The 18,465-nt window shown below is 35.6% G+C and overlaps 1 pseudogene; it reads right to left on the bottom strand.

The window, feature by feature from the left end:
* LOC144315478 (mediator of RNA polymerase II transcription subunit 4 pseudogene) overlaps window positions 1-15,463 on the bottom strand; it is a 46,288-nt pseudogene extending 30,825 nt beyond the window's left edge.
* Between the last annotated feature and the right edge of the window lie 3,002 nt (window positions 15,464-18,465).

Genomic DNA, 18,465 nt, shown 5'->3' with positions numbered 1-18,465 from the left:
GCTGAGTAGAAGAATAGAGGTTCAGAGAGTGTCTTACAAGATGGAACATTCCTGATGGTGCCAGTGCGAGGTCAGGAACATGACTTTCTCTGTTCATTGCTTGAACAGCAGGCAATGGACACCATGATCATGTGTTGGGTGGTTAATATAAGTATACGATTTGGGGGGCTCATGACTTTTACTGTAGCTCTGAATCTGTGCTTCTGTTTTTTAAATCCTCAACATAGTTACTCACTGTCAATCTCTACATAAAAAGTTGTTTCAGACCCCATGCCCATAACCCATACTACTAATTAAGCTCCAATATTTTTCTACAGTTCTTTAAAACATTTTGGAGGTAGGGGTATCTGGGTGGCTCAGTTGGTTGAATGTCTGACTCTTGGTTTTGGCTCAGGTCATTATCTCCAATTGTGGGATGGAGCCCTCATGGGACTCTGTGCTCTGTGCAGAGTATGTTCAGATTCTTTCTCTCTCTCCCTCTGCCCCTCCTTGCACATGCCCACTTTCTCAAATAAATACATACAATCTTAAAAAATTTTAAAAAAATAGAGTAAATTTCCACAAAATGAAGCGAACAGATCTTAACTGTACACTTAGATGATTTTTGACAAATGCATGCTCTGGTATAACTGAAATCCTTACCAAGGTACATAGTCTTTCCTTCATTTCTCAGGGTTCATCTGTGTCTTTACCTTCAATTCTGTCCCAAGAGACAATAGTGTTTGCTCTTGACCACCATATATATTTTTTTAAAGATTTTATTTATTTGAGAGAGAGAGTGAGAAAGCATGAGCAAGCACAAGTGGGGGTAGAGGCAGAGGGAGAGGGAGAAGCAGAGAAGCTGAGCAGGGAGTCTGACATGGGACTCGATCCCAGGATCTGAACTGAAGTCATTCACTTAACCAACTGAGCCACCCAGGTACAACTCTAGGCCACCACATTTTTTTCTGTTTAAGAAGTTCATATAAATGGAAGCATATAATATATACTTCTTAATGTCCAGTTTCCTTGCTCTATTCAGTACTTTGAAGTTAATTCATATGTATCAGTAGTTTGCTCCATTATTTTATGGCCCTATTTTTTAAATTCATTCTGCTGTGGATGAACATTTGGATGATGTCTAGATTTTGGCTATAATGAATAAAGCTGCTATGAAATTCATATATATATATATAATCTTTTATATAATATTATATATAATTTTTTTGTGGGTATATATTTTCAATGTTATTGTTTGCTTCACTGGTTAGAACCTCCAGAGCAATCTTGAATAAAAATGGTGAAAGAAGACATCTTTAATTTGTTCCCCATTTTATGGAAAAAAGTATTATTTTTCCTATTAAGTATAATATTAACTATATTTTAAAATGACTTTTATTAATTTGAGAAAGTTTCCTTTTATTTGTTTGCTGAGAACTTTTATTAGAATAAGGGTTGAAATAAAATGTCTACAGTTTATTTGATAAAATTATATTGTTAATCTCATTATTCTGTTAATATGGTAAGCTAATTGATATTTAATTATTCGATCAACCTTACATTTCGAAGAAAAAACATTATTAGTCCTGATGTCTTTTTAAATGTATTTCTGTATTGGATTTATTCATGTTTGCTAAGTGTATTTTTATCAAGTTTCATGAGGGATATTAGTTAATAGCTCTCATTTCTTATGTCCTTATCTAGTTTGCTTTGGTTAAATAAAAGGAATTGGTGGTTTTTTCCTCCTCTAATTTCAGAAATGATGATAGCATTTACTTTTTAGTCTTTGAATTAATTTGCTGGTGAAAGCATCTAGGCCTACAATTTTTACTGGGGAATGGTTCTCAATAATGAACTCAATCTCTTTAAGAGATAAAAGGTGATTCAGATTTTCCATTCACCTTCAGTCAACTTTTAAAGTTGTATTTTTCAAAAAATGTGACTGTGACTATATTGTTAAATTTTTGGCAAAAAGTTTTTCATTCTGTTTCCTCATTTATCTTTTACTACTTATAGAATCTGTAGTGATATATCATTTTCATTATGATTTTGGTAGTTTGAGGGTTTTTTAAAAAACATTTTTCACCTTTACTCTCTTAAGCACTGCGGTTTGTTATTTTTTCCAATTGTCTATTTTCCATTTCATTCATTCAAGTCTTATTTTTTATAGCTTTCTTTCTACTAATTATTTTGGCTTTAATGTGTGCAACTTTTTCTAGCTTCTTTAAGTGAGAGTTTAGCTTCTGGATTCTACACTTTTGTTTTCTGAGATAAATAGATAGAGGGAGCTTGGAGGTTGATCCTTCCCCAGGCTGGCAACTGATGACATTGCAGCCCCATCAACGTCTGCATTGCAGCCTGATGAGACAACACAGTAAAGACCCAGCTAAACCATGTCCAGATGCCTAACCCACAGGAACTGGAATGATAAAGATGTGTTGTTTTAAGCCACTAAAGTTGCAGTAATATGTTACATAGCATACCCAATGATTGCTTTACTTTACAGTATTTTATTTTTAAATGTGAATTAATCAAGATAGTTGATAATGCTGTTCAGATTCTTTATGCTTGTTGATTCTTTGTCTTGTTCTCTGTTACCGAGAGAGGTATTAAAATCTCCTACTATGTGGGTTTATCTATATTTTCCTGAACTTCAGTGAGGTTTTGTTTGGTGTATTTTGAAAGTCTATGCTCAGCATGATATTAAGTTTTATTTGTCAACTCCTCTAGCCTGTAGTTCCCAGTTGTATCATTAACACTAATCTAGGGTATGCTGTGAATGTATTTAGTAGATAGGATTGATGTCTGTAATCAATTTGCTTTAAATGAGGAAGATTACTCTGTGGGTGGGCCTGATTTAATCAGTGGAAAAGCTTTAGGAGCAGAGCTAAGGCTTCTCTGAAGAAGAAATCCTAGCTGTGGACTATAGTTACCTCTCATGCTTGTGAACTCCAGCGTGCCCGTCCTAATGTTCTTCTGTACAGATTTTGGACTTGCCCAATAAATCCCCTCAGCCATGTAAGCCAATTCCATTCAAGAAGTCTTTATATATATATATATAAAATATATATATAATATATATATTAAATATATTAAATATATTTATATTTATATATTCATATATATTTATATTTATATTTTTATATTTATATTTATATATATTTATATTTATATATATTTATATTTATATATCCTAATATATATAATATATATGGAATCCTACTGATTCCATTTCCCTGGTGAAACCCTAATGGATACAGTCAGGTTCACACACATTTATGATTATAAAGTGTTCATGATGAATTGAACTTTTTGTCATTATGAAATGTTCCTCATTATCTTAGGTGATACACCTGGTCTCAAAATTTGGGTTGCCTGATATTAATATAAGCATTTCATCTTCTTTATGCCTTCTGCTTGCATAGTATAACATTTTCTATCATTTTACTTTCTGACTGTCTCTAAAGGACATTTCTTGTAGATAACATCTAGCTGGATTTTACATTTTATGCATTGCAATAATTTCAGGCTTTTTATTGAAGTGTTTTGTCATACATATTGTCTGCTAATTTACTTCTACAGACCATTAGCCCCACATTAATTACATAAATCGTAAAAAAATAAGAGTTTAAAATATTTTTGTTATGTTTTCATACATATGTTGATTTTGGTGGTCCTTATCTCTTCCTGAAGATTGCAGTTTTCCTCTGATACCTTTTCCTTCCTTGTGGTGCATGTCTGCTTGTGATAAGTTCTCTGAGTTTTTATTATTTTTTTAAATGTCTTTCTGTCTTCTAAGTTTTTGAGTATATTATCACTGGATATAGAATTTGAGGTGAGGCTGACATTTCTTTATTTCTTTCCTTTCATACTTTATAAGCTGGCATTCTATTGTTCTGATCTCCTTTCTTTTTTTCTATTATTTTTATTATTATTTATTTATTTTTTGCTAAGTCAGCTGTCATTTGTACCATTGTTTTCGTCTTTACTTTGTCTTTTCTAAATATCATCTCCTTATCTTTTATTTTTATAAGTTTTTACAATGATGTACCTAATTATGATAGTTTCAAAAGCATTTTATTTTGAAATTATTGCAGACTTACAGAGAATTTGCAAAAATAGTATGAATAATTCCCATATGTCCTTTATTTGGATTCCTCAAATGTTAAAACCAGATTTATTTTACATATACATATATGGTAATATACTAATATTACATATATTTTTTCAGAATCTATTAAAATTGTAGAGATATGCTTCCTTACAGGTAAATAACTGTGTGTTTCCTGAAGTTGAGGACATTCCTTTACATATCTGCAGTGCAATTAGTGTATTATGCTCCTGGTTAGTCACCTATCTTTATTTAAATATAATCAATTGTCCTAGTCATGTCTGTTTTAGCAGAAAGAAAAAAAAAAAAAAGATCCAAGATCCAAACCAGTAATACCCACTGCTTTTAGTTCCCACTTCTTTGTCTGTTTTAACCTGGAACAGTTCGTTGGTCTGTGACATTTTGACAAGCAGAGACTAGTTATTGCATTCAGCATCCTCTGATCTGCGAGCGCTGGAAGCTTACTAACAAGTGGGTTCGGGGTTTGCACTTATAACTGGAACACAGGATGACGTTTTGAGTATGTTATGTCAGGTGGTACACCGTACATGCCCTTTTACAAATGATGTTAATTTTGATCATTTTGTTAAAGTTGTGTCTCCCAGGTTTCTCTAATATAACATTACTACTTTATTTTTGTTATTAATAAGTATCATGTGAGGAGATACTTTGTCTTTTCTAAATATCATCTCCTTATCTTTATGTGGTCAATATTTTGTTTCTCCTTAAATATTTCATCCACTATCTTTAGTACCCACTGATGATTCTTGCTGGAATAAATTATTGCTGTAATGAGTATCAAATGGTGTTTTTCAAATTTGATCATTCCTTCTAAATTAATGCTTTGGAGTTATAGAATGAGGGAGAGCTTTTAAGTTTCTTCTACTAATTTCTTCACTTTAATATTGAATCATGCATTCTTACTTTTTAAAAATTTTATTCATTTATTCATGAGAGACACACAGAGAGAGGCAGAGACACAGATAAAGGGAGAAGCAGGCTCCATGCAGGGAGCCCGATGTGGGACTAGATCCCAGGATTCCAGGATCATGTCTGGGCTGAAGGCAGATGCTTTAACTGCTGAGCTACCCAGGCATCCCGCATTCTTACTTTAATAAATGCATTTTAACCAGTGGAAGCCCCTTCAAACTGGTTCCTGTGTCCTCTTGTCATGGTCCCATTATGTTTTCCACACTCTTAGTTTTTGGTGTAGCGATATGCTCTATCTCATCCTATACTCCCCTAGTCTCAGCCCTGGAATCTATATTCTCTCCAATGAGTCCTGATTTATTTTAGTGAGAATAATACATATTATTTGGAAACCAACATTATGTTGTCTCATAATATGATGAGATATACTCACTACTACTGGATATTAGGGCTTTAGTTCTTAAAAATAGGTGCGTGTGCATACACACAACACATACCCCTGTTTATCTCTCAATATATCAACTATATATGTATTTGTTAATATGTACATCAAATCTACATCCATCTATCAAATCATGGGCTCATACTGGCACCTCCAATTCAAATGCAGTATAAAAGATTTACTCTCAACTCCCTCTTTATGCCTCACCTGGAAAGTCCTCGCTTCATCTGGCTACAATATATTTACTTATTTGCTCAATCCCAGAATTTACCAAAGTAGCATTAGAATTCCTAAGTTACACTCACTGAAAAAGAGAACAAAACCCTTATAACTATAGTTTAATATTTGTTTATATTCCAGTTTTCTGTTCAGCCTGAGGATGTCTAATTAAAATAGACTGGCTAAAAGTCATGTGGTTCAGTTATTTTCATTCTTTTCTGTGTGGTTATGTCTCTCATTTGAAATATAATTAGGTTGCCTTCTGTTTGCATTCTATTTTATTATTATCGTTAACTTTATTATTTAATTTTTTGTGTGTGTATGATACATAGAAATTATTTTAAAAGTTAGACTATGAAAAATAGTATACTGACTGATAGGGGTTACTTTCCATCTTTTCTCAGCTTTTCCGATCCTACTTCCTATTGATTTTTTGTTTACACATTCCGTACTTCTTAATGCACTAGTAAGTAGATACATATTTATTTTCCTTCTATTATAAAAGGTCACCAACTAAAGATATTTGCACTCAATTTTCACTTGGTAACGTATCTTGGAAATCAGTTCACAGAGCTGTTCCTCATTCTTCTTTAAAGCTGCATAATATACCCTTGTGTAGACGTATTAGTTTTTTCAACTCCTATATTATGGGGATTTTGTTGTTGCTAATAATTGCCATTTATAAACAATGTTGCCATGAACAAACTTATGCATCTGTGTGGTTGTATTGTTGAGGTGTATCTTTAAATTTAGAGTAAATTACTAGAAGTAGGATTGCTAAGTCAAAAGATAAACGCTATGTAGATTTGCTAAATATTGCAAGAACAATTTGCATTTCAACCAGCAGTGTAGGAAAGTGCTTGTTTCCCCAAAACCTTAACAAAAAAATGTCTTGTCACATCTTTAAATTTTTGACAATCTGAGATGAAAATGGTAACAGTGTGGCCATTCTTATATAATCTATTGCATTTATAACTCATATTTAATAAAATATATCTATCCTGATTATATAGTTTGATGACTTTTGACAGATGTCTACATTAGGGTAAACACCAATACAAGTTATGGAATGTTTCTACCCCCAAAGGTAGTTTATGCCTCTTTGAAATAATTCCTCCTTTCTACTTCTCATGACTGGTATGCTTTTCATCAGTGTGGATTAGTTTTTCCTGTTCTGCAATTTCACATAAGTAAAATCACAGCATGTGCTCTTTATCTGCCTTCTTTTGTTCAGCATCCTTCTGACTTTCATCCATGATACTGAGTATATAAATAGTTTTTTTCCTTTTAATTGCTGAGAAGTACTACACATATGGGTATATCACAAATTGTTTATCCCTTAACTTGATGATGGACATTTAGGTTGTTTTCAAGTTTTGGATGCCTGAATAAATCTGCTAGGAGCATCTGCTTAGAAGTGTTTGCGTGAACATATATATTCATTTCTCTCAGGTAGATATGAAGGGGTGTAATGCCTGGATCGCTGAGGATATTGATGTTGTTCAATTGCTTTCTAAATGATTGTACCATTTGGCACTCCCACACACAACGTGTAAGATTTCCAGTTGCTGAGCATCCTCTTTGCATTATCTCTTTCCTTTCTTTTAGCCTTTTTAGTATGTATATCACTGAGGTTTGACTTTGCATTTCCTTGATGAATAAATATGTCAAAAAATTTTCATATTCTTATTGATCATTTTTGTATGTTCTTATTTCAGGAGATTGCAAATATTGTGCTAATTGTCATTTGTTGTTTTCTTATTATTACGTTGTAAGAATATATATTCTGAATACCATTATTTTTTCTGATAAGTATATTAAAAACCTTTTCTCTCTGCCCATGGCTTGCACTTTCATTTTCTTGACACTACCTTTGAGGAACAGAAGTTTTATATTGGATTCAAGTCCAATTTATTAATTTTTGTTGTATTTTTTTGGTATTGGTGTCCTAACTAAGAAATCTTCATGTATTCAAAGTTGAGTATATTTTCTCATATGCTTTCTTCTGTATGTTTTGTAGTTTTATTCCTCATGCTTTGGTCAATTTATGTTATGCTTTGGCAAAAATCAATTGCCCATAGACGTGCAAGGTTACTTTTGGATTCTTTATTGTTTTCTATGGTTTATATGGACGTTATGCAAAATTACCCAACAATCCTGAGGGAAGGTGTAGCAAATAGCATATACGATGATTTATGGGTGTCCCCATTTCATAGTGCTGGGGTCTCATGAAATTGGTCCACCTGATATCTCAGAAATCGACCTGGTCACTCAATAGTCAGTCTCCTCCTCTAGCATGGCTGTGAAGGTATTTTATTATCCAGGCTAGGCTGGGGGATAGGAGTGAACTTTCCAGCCTATCCCCCATGGTAATTTATATCTCATTTAGCATGATCAGTTTTGTTAAATTCATTCTTTCAGTTCATTTTGAAAAGGGTCTGAGGGCATTAGCATTATAAAAAAAGCAGTGTGTCTTTTGCCTCTGCCTTTTACTGATGCTATAAACTGAGGGAGTTGTATACCCTCCTGAGCCTCAATATATATAAAGTAGGGATATAGCAATATACACGATTTAGTATCTACTATTGTCTAATAACACCCACTCCACAGTAAAATCTTATATATTAAACACTTATCAGTGGTATATAATAACTCACATCAAGAATTTCAATTAATGTTTATTACAATATTTTTGTTCTATTACATCTCAAACATTTTGTCTTTTAAAAAAATCTCCAAGTAGTTAAGTATATAGGCTCTATGAGATGTCCAGGGAGACAGTACTCAGATATGCCATTTCCATCAGATGTTCACTGAGCTGTCTTTAAAAGAACCCCTTTATATGCTTTCAGACATATCAAATCTACTTGATGCTTATAACATCTTAATTTGTTCTTCATTGAAAATTCAACTTCAGACTTCAAAGTGAGAACATAACACTCACGAGGAAAAATCAGTACTTACATGCTCAGAGTTGAGAAAAACCAGGTTTTGTATCATAAGGTAGATCAATTTCATGCTAACATCAGGAAATCCGTGCCTCTCAGCTTTGCACTTTTAATTAATAACAGTATCTGAAGGTAATGACTCACGGCTTCTCAAATAAATGTGTACCATTTTCTTGAGTAATTTGCTGATACATCGGACATGGCTAGCAGAATTACATGCCTTTAGTGAAAGGCAGAGGGATCCATAATTCACATGAACATAAATTTTAAAAAGAAACCGTTACTGTAAAAATAATTCATGAATCAGACAACAAGATGACTCTTCTATGGGAAAGTATAAACATTTCTATTGACTACAGCGTTTTCTTGTGAATTTACATAAACTATAAACTGATTATTGTGTTTATATAATAGTTTAGATTGGCATGAATTTTCAACTAGTAGTCTAGTAACTTTATGGGGATTAGGAAACCCTGTGCCTAACCCTGTCTTTGAGCTCATGAATAGTAGCTTCGCATTACAGAAATATGTGATAATTTCAGTGTTGTTTTAATTCCTGGGAAAGTCACCTAAGAGCTTATTGTAATAGATGAACTAAGTGAAATAAGGAATATAGCCTGAAAATAAATTTGTTAGAGAAACTTTTCTAGGAAAGGACTCTATTGATTGTACAACAGATGCCCGCTACTTCCTCAGCTAAACCTCATGTTATCAACTGATAGTATTGGCATTCTGGTTCATAAATCAATCTCTCAGGAGTTTGGTTATAGTGAATCATTTTTCCTGAACTTGATCACCTCTGAATAAGCAGATAAAAACAGAGCTGTAGCGTTGTGTTACTGTTGTACTGAGACCACAGGCAGAGGCTTCCAGGCAATGAATTCTGCAAGTAATCAGTTCAACCCCCTGTTGATTGCTGCTGCTGAGGTCACGGTGGCATTCCATTCTCCACAGATGTGAAAGGTTTTTAGCAGCACACACCCATGAGAGTCCCTTTCAGTGGAGACACTCTTGTGCCTGACGTATTTCAGGTTGCCCTTTGAGGAGCTTTATTTATATTGTTAAGAACTAAATATAAATTTTACCTGCAGTGAGAGATTCAGGTTTAACACACTCGACCAAATACTCTTGAGAAGAAGACCTGTTATTTTGCTCTTTCTTATTATCTCACTAGTGTCTAGACTTTATTCTTCTCCAAATTCCTTAAGCAGCTTGCTGTTTACTAAACATGCACCTTGGCTCAGAAAAGGGATTTGGAGAACGATAAATACTTTTTAGCTTAATGTGTTCATATCATGTCGAATGGCATTACAGAAACAGCAGTATTTTTTCTCATTCCCAAACAGGTATTTTCAATGCCTATGTGATAGCAGGGTGGGACTGCTTTGGAGGTGACAAGGGAATCCAATGAGGATTGGCATGTAGAATTTAAAAAGAACCCAAACAACCCACCTCATTAGTTAATGTGTTCAAGAATGAGCTTTCCAGCTCTGGGATGGCTTGAAGATGTGTCCTCATGCCACTGCTATATACTATGCTCTCCAGGTAACCAGGAAGGCTGGCTCATGTCTGCTTGTTCTAGAAGGCAGCCTGGCACTCACTGTATGAATGTTCCTACTTATAGAGAAATGAACTGGCAAAACTCGAAGAAGCACATAACAATTATACATCCACCTTACAAAATATGTAAGTATAGGGGCACCTGGGTGGCTCTGTGGTTGAGCATCTGCCTTTGGCTCAGGTCGTGATCCCAGATTTCCAGGATTGAGTTCCGCATGGAGCTTCCTACAGGGAGCCTACTTCTTCCTCTGCCTCTCTCTTTGCCCTTCTCATGAATAAATAAAATCTTTAAAACAAACAATATGTAAGTATAAATTTCTGACTCTAAGGTTGAAGGGTTTATTTGCCATTTGGGACAGCACTTCTAGACTCCTGTGAGTCTAGACACATGCACAAATTGACACGGACCTGTCACAAACACTCCCTGTTTTAATTAGTCGACGGTTACTTATCAAATGTCCACCCTGGGACAGATAATCTGCTCACCCTGAGAATAAGTGGTGGATAAGTAAGACAACAATCCCTGACTCTGGAAGCTTCTATTCTGGTGAGGAAGGTGGATGAAGGGATCGTGTGATGCAGAGATAACATACTTCCAGGACGGAGCTTCTAGTTAAGTGGGTGGTCCAGGAAGAGTTTTCTGAACAGGTGAAGTTTAAGCAGAAAGAACCTTAAACATGTAAGTGAACATTTACTTAGGATCAGGTCCAAACACTTTATTCGGGCATGCAGGGAGGGATCTTCATCGTCTAATTCTTGCTTCTCCTCCGGACTTCTTGTTACCGACTCCCAAGTTTTCAGATTTTCTTTGATCTCTTCACAGAACACTTTATAGTGGCCTCTGTTTAGTGCTAATAATTCCATATTATGATTTAATGGGATACCAGGAATTGTCATTTAAAAAATCATCATCATTAATAACCAGAGAACACTGCATAATGCATATCTATGAATGCAAAGAAAATAAACAAGGAGGAAATTTTGTCTGGTTTACAGTCACTTGAGAGTCCATTCTAGGCAAATACACTTTGTGTGTGTGTATATTTGTGTGTGTGTATGTGTGTGGTGGTATTTGGGAGCCATTAGCTCATACCTTTCGCTTTCTAACTTTAGGAGAGGGTGAAAACATTTTTTAAAGAGACTTAGAGGTCATCAATAGGAAAGCAGCTCTGAGTGTGCATTAGGTGTGCATTAGGTAGAGTAAGAGCTGGTACAGTTAATGGACCTCAGCCTTTCAGGGGCTTCACACAGTGAAGTTTTGGTGCTTGCTCACATAGAAGTCCAAGTTCATGGTTCTGATCCAACCATGATGGCTTCCACTCTGTGGTTGCTCACACTTTGCTCCTCCACTCCCCAATCAACAGAAGGAACATGACAGGGTGAAGGATTCATCTCGACTTTTCTTCTGCTGTGACTTTTTAGTGACAAATATACTGCTGTTTATGTTCTATTGGCAAGGACTATGTCCGTGGTCCTTTCTAGAGGCAAAGAGATGGCTGGAGTCTGTCACTCTGGCTGTGGCCAGTGTTTCCAGTGACAGCTCTATACTATGAGGAGAGGTGCATGAGTTTTCTTGTCCATTTAGCCATCCAGTAGCACCAGGTAATATGTTTGCACTCATCTTCCTAAGGGGAATATTCTTGCCCATTCCCAAGGGAGACAACCCAGTGTCCCACCAGTCAGTACAAGTCCAGACCTCAGTACTGTCTGCTGACAGTGTTTAAAAGCTGTCACCCCGTAGACAAGTCATGTTTACCTCCCTCACACCAGCAGTGATGTGGAACAGGTGCATGGTAACTGGAACACAATCTCCAGTGCAGAAAAGAATTAAATAATGGGAGGCAGATAGCTTCCACCGTCTATGGCATTTAAGAATGAATTCTGAGTAGGTTTTGTGAAGACTCTGTGGCTGATGGTGGATATTTTTTTGATTAACTCTAATTCTGCTCCTTGGGAGTAACTCTCTTATCCATTTTTCCCTGTCCTGAGGAGGTCCATCATAGTTGGATAGAACTGAGCAAACATTATTTAAAAATCTACAGCATGTCACATACTTTTAAGTGACAAGAAGAACATAGTCAATGGGGATGGGAAGTTTTATCTTTAAATATGATGGCTTAATAGTTTCAGGTAGCATTTGATTAAAGACCTAGAGGAACTGAAAGAGCTAGAACCAGAGAGGCAAAGTGAGGCCAGGGAAGAGCATTCTCGAAGAGGAGCCAGCTCCATAGTGGGTTGAAGTACAGCAATGAATCCTATGTTCCTGGAACAGAAAGAATGAGGACAAAGAGTCATAAGAAGTAAAGTCTCAGAAGCAAGAAGGGGATGTATCTTTGTGAGCCCATACTTACTACCGCATGGACTTTGGATTTTCTTTCGAGTGAGATGGGAATGCTTTGGGAAGTTTGGAGTAAAAGAAAAACATGACTACGCTTGTTACACTCCACTACGTGCTGGATGGAGATGGAAAGCAGAAGCAAAAGCAGCTGAAACAATCTGACATGGTCCAGGGTGGTCACCAACAAGCTGCCTTGGGCACTAACCCATCTGGCACCAATGTGCTTTACAATAAGGATTTGGAATGTCTGATCATCAAGTTGCTTTCCAATGCTGAGTTTCAGTGAATAACCACATCTTTGGCTATACAGTGATTCATACTACTTTTTTTTTTTCAACTTGCAGATGAGTTTATGAAGATGGTTAGCAGACAAAAACCTAAAAGAATTGCTTAAACAGATGTGCACTGAATCCATGCAATGGCATGTATTCCGAAAGAGGTCTCAGACATCATTTCCTTTGTTTATTGAATACCCTCATTTCACTTTTTCACGAGAAAAGTGATCCCTGAGGTAGTTTTGATTTTGGCACAGCTGAGAAGTGCGAGTGCTAATCTTAGAAATAAGTTTTCCTAGTTAATTGAATTGCTAGAAGTAAGACAGATAGCTGCAGATAGAGATTGCAATGAATATTTTGTCACTTTTTAGTGTTTATTTTTCCTGGTTGAAAAATTAAAAAAAATTAATTTAGGTATAGTAAAATTCTCCCTTTTAGTGTAGGGCTCAGTAAGTTTTGACAAATGTATATAGGCTTGCAATTACGACCACAATAAAGATTTTGTACAGTTTCATCACCCTGAAACATTTTCCTGTTCCCTCTTGTGGTGAGCCCTTCCCCCAGCCCACAGTCCTGCGCAGTCACTGATCTGTTTTCTAGCTCTACAATTTGCCTTTGCAAGAATGTAATATAAATGGAATAATGCAGTATGTAACTTGTGGGTTTGTCTCTTTCTTTCCAGCTTATAAGTTTTTGCTTTCTGTTTTAAGATCCATGTGTGTAATTTTTTTTTAATAAACACCTTTTCTTAGAGCAGTTTCTTTTTAATGCTTCAAGTTTTGATTTAAATTCTAGTTAGTTAACGTGTAGTATAATCTTGGTTTCAGGAGTAGAATTCAGTGTTTCATCGCGTACCTACAACATGTGGTGCTCATCACAAGTACCCTCCTTAATGCCCATCCCCCATCCAGCCCATCCCCCACCCACCTCACTCCATCAACCTTCAGTTCCTTGTCTATAGTCAAGAGTCTTTCTTCCAGTTTGCCTCCCTCTCTTTCTTTTTTTTTTTCTTTCCGCTATGTTCATTAATTTTGTTTCTTAAGTTCCACATATGAATGAAATCACACGGTATTTGTCTTTCTCTGACTTATTTCACTTAGCATAATAATCTCTAGCTCCGTCCATGTCATTGCTCTTTTAGAGCAGTTATATTATTTTTATTTTATTTTTTAACAAACAAAAGTGAATTTATTTACAAAGACTACAATAATTACAGATAGTACAAATTGAGACAATTTCCTCCGTTATTGTGACAGAAGCTACCAGCTTTCACTTTCAAATAAGAGTTTTGTTATTTTGAGATATTATATACATTCAGTGATCCACTGCACTTATTTTAAATGCTTTTCTGAATAATTCCAGGGGCTGATTAGTGATATGTACACGGGTCATTTCCTTCAACTTTTATTTCCAGAACTACTAAGTACAAGTCCAACTTAACTGGAATAACAGGGTAAAGAGGCACTAAAATGCTTTTTTTTTCCCTCAACAGTAGATTTTGATTATTCTTTAAATATTCACTTAGTGGTTTAGAATTGAAATCATGATTTTTGGCTTTAAAAAGGAAGCCCAGTGATTTTTAGTGGGCTACACAATTCCACTGTAGCCAGTATTATTTGGCTATTTTTTTTTTACAGGCTTGCAATTGTTTAAGAAACAGAATTCTATAATATTCAATTCTGTTTTGTTCGTTTTTTAGAGAGGGAGAGAGGTGGGGGGAGACGCAGAGGGAGAGAGAGAATCTTAAGCAGATTGCACGCCCAGCGTGAAGCCTAAACAGGGCTTGATCTCATGACCCTGAGATCATGACCCAAGCCAAAATCAAAAGTCCAGTGTTTAACCCATTGAGCCATCCAGGTACCCTCCCCTCCTGTCCATGGTATTCAAGTCTGTATGAATTTTGTTTCTTGTTTTTTGATCAGAGTCACTACTGCTTGATGTATCTGTTGACATAGTCTACATCTTCTTCATTTTCTTTATTATGCCCCAGAGGTCTCAACAAACAGTGACTTCTGTGACTTGGTGGTAGCATATTCATTGGCATGGCATTTGACTGCCATGGGCATTGTGGAGCAAGGACATCTGGCAATCTCCCTGTAGCAAGTAAATCCCCTGGTAAATGAGCATTAACACCGTTAGTGGGAGGATTGTTCATTTGACCCACTAATCTACTTCTCATCTCAGTTCAGTCAGATATGGTCCCCTGGAACCCAGGTCAGTGGTGGCACACACAGGGTTACTTGCACTAATCCTATGTGCACACTTAATTATTTCTTCGGAGGAGATGGCAGCTTTTCTTGCTTTTTGTATTGATTTGAGTTTTTTTTTTTTTTTTGCTTGGTAAACAACTGTTGCCAGTAGTTGCTCTACTTCTTTTAGCTCTTTCTGTAGTTGCTGAACCTCACTGTCTCTCTTCTCCACTTTCTTTTCTACAACTTGCATTTAATGATGGATTTTTCCCTGATTAAGTGCCAATTTCATCAGTTCTTGAAATTCCACATCTCTGTGAATTAATAATTCCAGGACCTGGTTTTCTTCTCCAGGTGGTAACAACTTTTGGTTTCCTGAAATTGCTAAGATTTCTCTAAGTTCTCTCAACAAGACTTCCAGCCACCTCTTGGCAACTCCTTCTCCTTGTCTCCACTCAAAAACCACTGCCATGCTCCCCACAGGCCCACAGCTGGAGACTTAGAGCAGTTTTAAATTACCTGAAAAAAATTGAGTGGAAGGGACAGAGAATCCCCATGTAACCCCAGCCCCCACAACATGCACAGCCTCTTCCACTATCAACATCCACAGTGCTACATTTGTTATAATCAATAGACCTACATTGACACATCATTATCCCCTAAAATCCATAATTTAACTTATGGCTCACTCTTGGTGTTGTACATTCTGTGAGTTTGGGCATGAATGTACATGATGGCATGTATCCATCATGATAATATCATATAGAACGTTTTCACTGCCCTAAAAGTCATCTATGCTCTGACCATTCCTTCCTCTCCTCTCTCCCAACCCTGGGTAGCCATTGATCTTTATATTGTTTCCATAATTTTGCCTTCTCCACAGAGTCATATAGTTGGAGTTCCATGGTAGAAAACCTTTTCAGGTTGGCTTCTGTCACTTAGTAATACCTATTTAAGGTTCCTCCATGTCTTTTCATGTCTTGATATCTCATCTTTTTTTTTAAGATTTTATTTTTTATTTATTCACAACAGACACAGAGAGAGAGGCAGAGACAAAGGCAGAGGGAGAAGCAGGCTGCCTGTAGGCTTCCTGTGGGGATCCTGATGCAGACTTGATCCCAGAACCCCAGGATCATGCCCTAAGCCAAAGACTGAGCCACCCAGGCATCCTGATATCTCATATCTTTTTATTGCTTAATAATATTACACTGTCTGGATGTACCACAGTTTGTTTATCAATTTACCTCATGAGGGACATCTTGGTTGCTTTTAAATGGCAATTATGAATAAAGCTGCTGTAAATATTCATAGGGAGGTTTTTGTGTGGATATATGTTTTTAACTCATTTGGGGAAATATCAAGAGCATGATTATTGGATCATACAGTCAGAATGTACTTTGTTTAGTATGAAATTGGCAATCTGTTTTCCAAAGTGTCTGTGTTATTTTGCATTTTCACTAACAATGAACCACAGTTCCCATTGTTCCATTCTCATCAGCATTTGGTGTTTTGAGTGTTTTGAATTTGGTCATTCTAATAGATATGGAAAGGTATCTCACTGCTGTTTTAAATTTGCAATTTCTGAATAACCATGGATGTAAACATCTGTTCATAAACTTTTGTATATTAACCTTGTATCCTGTAACCTTGTTATAATTACTTATCAGTTATAGAATTTTTTTTCTTTTTTTGGTTGATTCTTCTGGATTTTTTACATAAGTAATTATTATCTGGGAACAAAGATATTTTTATTCATTCCTTCTCAATCTGTCTACCTTTTATTTCATTTCCTTGTCTTCTTGCATCATCAAGGACTTCCAGTATGATGCTGAAAAGGAGTGGGGAGAGGGGAGATCCTTGCACCTGATATTAGTGGGAAAGCTTCAACTTTCACACCATTAAATATGACATTAGCTGTAGCTTTTCTGTAGATGTTCCTATCTATTTGAAGAAGTTCCCTTTTACTCTTAGTTTGCTAAGGGGTTTTGCTTTGTTTTGTTTGTTTTCAATTTTTTTTTATGACTGGGTTTTGGATTTTGTCAAATGCTTTTTCTGCATCTACAGATATGATTCTGTGATTTTCTTCTTTTTCAGCTTGTTGATGTTATGACTTACATTAATTTTGAGATGTTAAAACAAACTTGCATACTTGGGATAAATCCCATTTGGCTGTGGTGTATAATTGTTTTTAGACATTGTAGGGTTTGTTTTTCTATATTTGTTTGAGGATTTTGCATCTATGTTCATGAGAGATGTTAGTCTGCAGCTTTCTTTTCTTATAATGTTTCTGTCTGATTTTCTTATCAGAGTAATGTTGGCTTCAGAGAGTGAGCTAAGGATAGTCCTCTGCTTCTATCTTCTGGAAAAGACTGTAGAGACTTGGTATAATTTCCTTCTTAAATGTGTGGTAGAATTTGCTAGTGAATCCACACTAGCAAATCCCGTGTATTCACTAAATACACTGGGCCTAGTGCATCAGTGTCTTTTGTAACACTTGTTCAAGTAGTCTATTTCTTCTTATGTGAGTTTTGGCAGATTTTGTTGTGCAAGGAATTACTCTATTTCATTTGTGTTATCAAACTTGTGGGCTTAGAGGGGGTTTATAACATTCCTTTTCTATCCTTTTCATGTCCATATGATTTGTATTGATGCATTTCCTTTCATTTCTGAGATTAGCAATTATGTTTTTTAATCTTTTTCTTTTCTTAGCTAGCTGGCTTATCAATTTTATGATCTTTTCAAAAATTGAGTTTTGGGTCTTGTTAATTTTCTCTGTTAATTTCCTATTTTCAATTTCATTGATTTCTGCTCTAATTTTTAGTATTTCTTATGCTTACATTGGATTTAATTTGCTTTTTTATTTTCTCAAGTTGTTAAGGTGAAAGCTTAGAATTTTGATTATAGATCTTCCTTCTTTTCAAATACATGCATTTAATAGTTCAATCTTCCCTCCACTGCTTGTGCTGTATTCTACAAACTTTGAAGTTGTATTTTTGCTTTCATTTAGTTAAAAAATGTTCTACCCTTACTTCAGATTTCTTCTTTAACCCACATGTTGTATTGTTTAATCTCCATGTATTTGGGGATTTTCTTTCTCTGATTGATTTCTAGTTTAATTCTAATGTGATCTGATAGCATATGTAGTGCGATTTTTATCCTTGTATGTTTCATGGCCCAGAAGGTGGTCTGTCTTAGTGAATGTCCCAGTGAGGTGGAGTAGAATGCTGATGATGTTGGATGAAGTAGTCTATAGCTCTCAAATGTATCCAGTTGACCAATGGTGTTGTCGAGTTCAACTCTGTCCTTACTGACCTTCTGCTACTGAATCAGTCTATATCTGATAGAGCAGAGTTCAAGCCTCATGTATAATATAGTATAGTCATCTCTTTCTCATTGCAGTTTTATCAATCTTTGCCTCACATGTTTTTATAGTGACATTTTAAGGATTTTATATTTTTGGAGGATTATTTTAAG

The sequence above is a fragment of the Canis aureus genome, chromosome 1, assembly GCF_053574225.1.
Source record: "Canis aureus isolate CA01 chromosome 1, VMU_Caureus_v.1.0, whole genome shotgun sequence".
Classification (NCBI taxonomy): domain Eukaryota; kingdom Metazoa; phylum Chordata; class Mammalia; order Carnivora; family Canidae; genus Canis; species Canis aureus.
The sequence above is the reverse complement of the archived record's forward strand: the minus strand, read 5'-3'. Positions and strand labels throughout refer to the sequence as shown.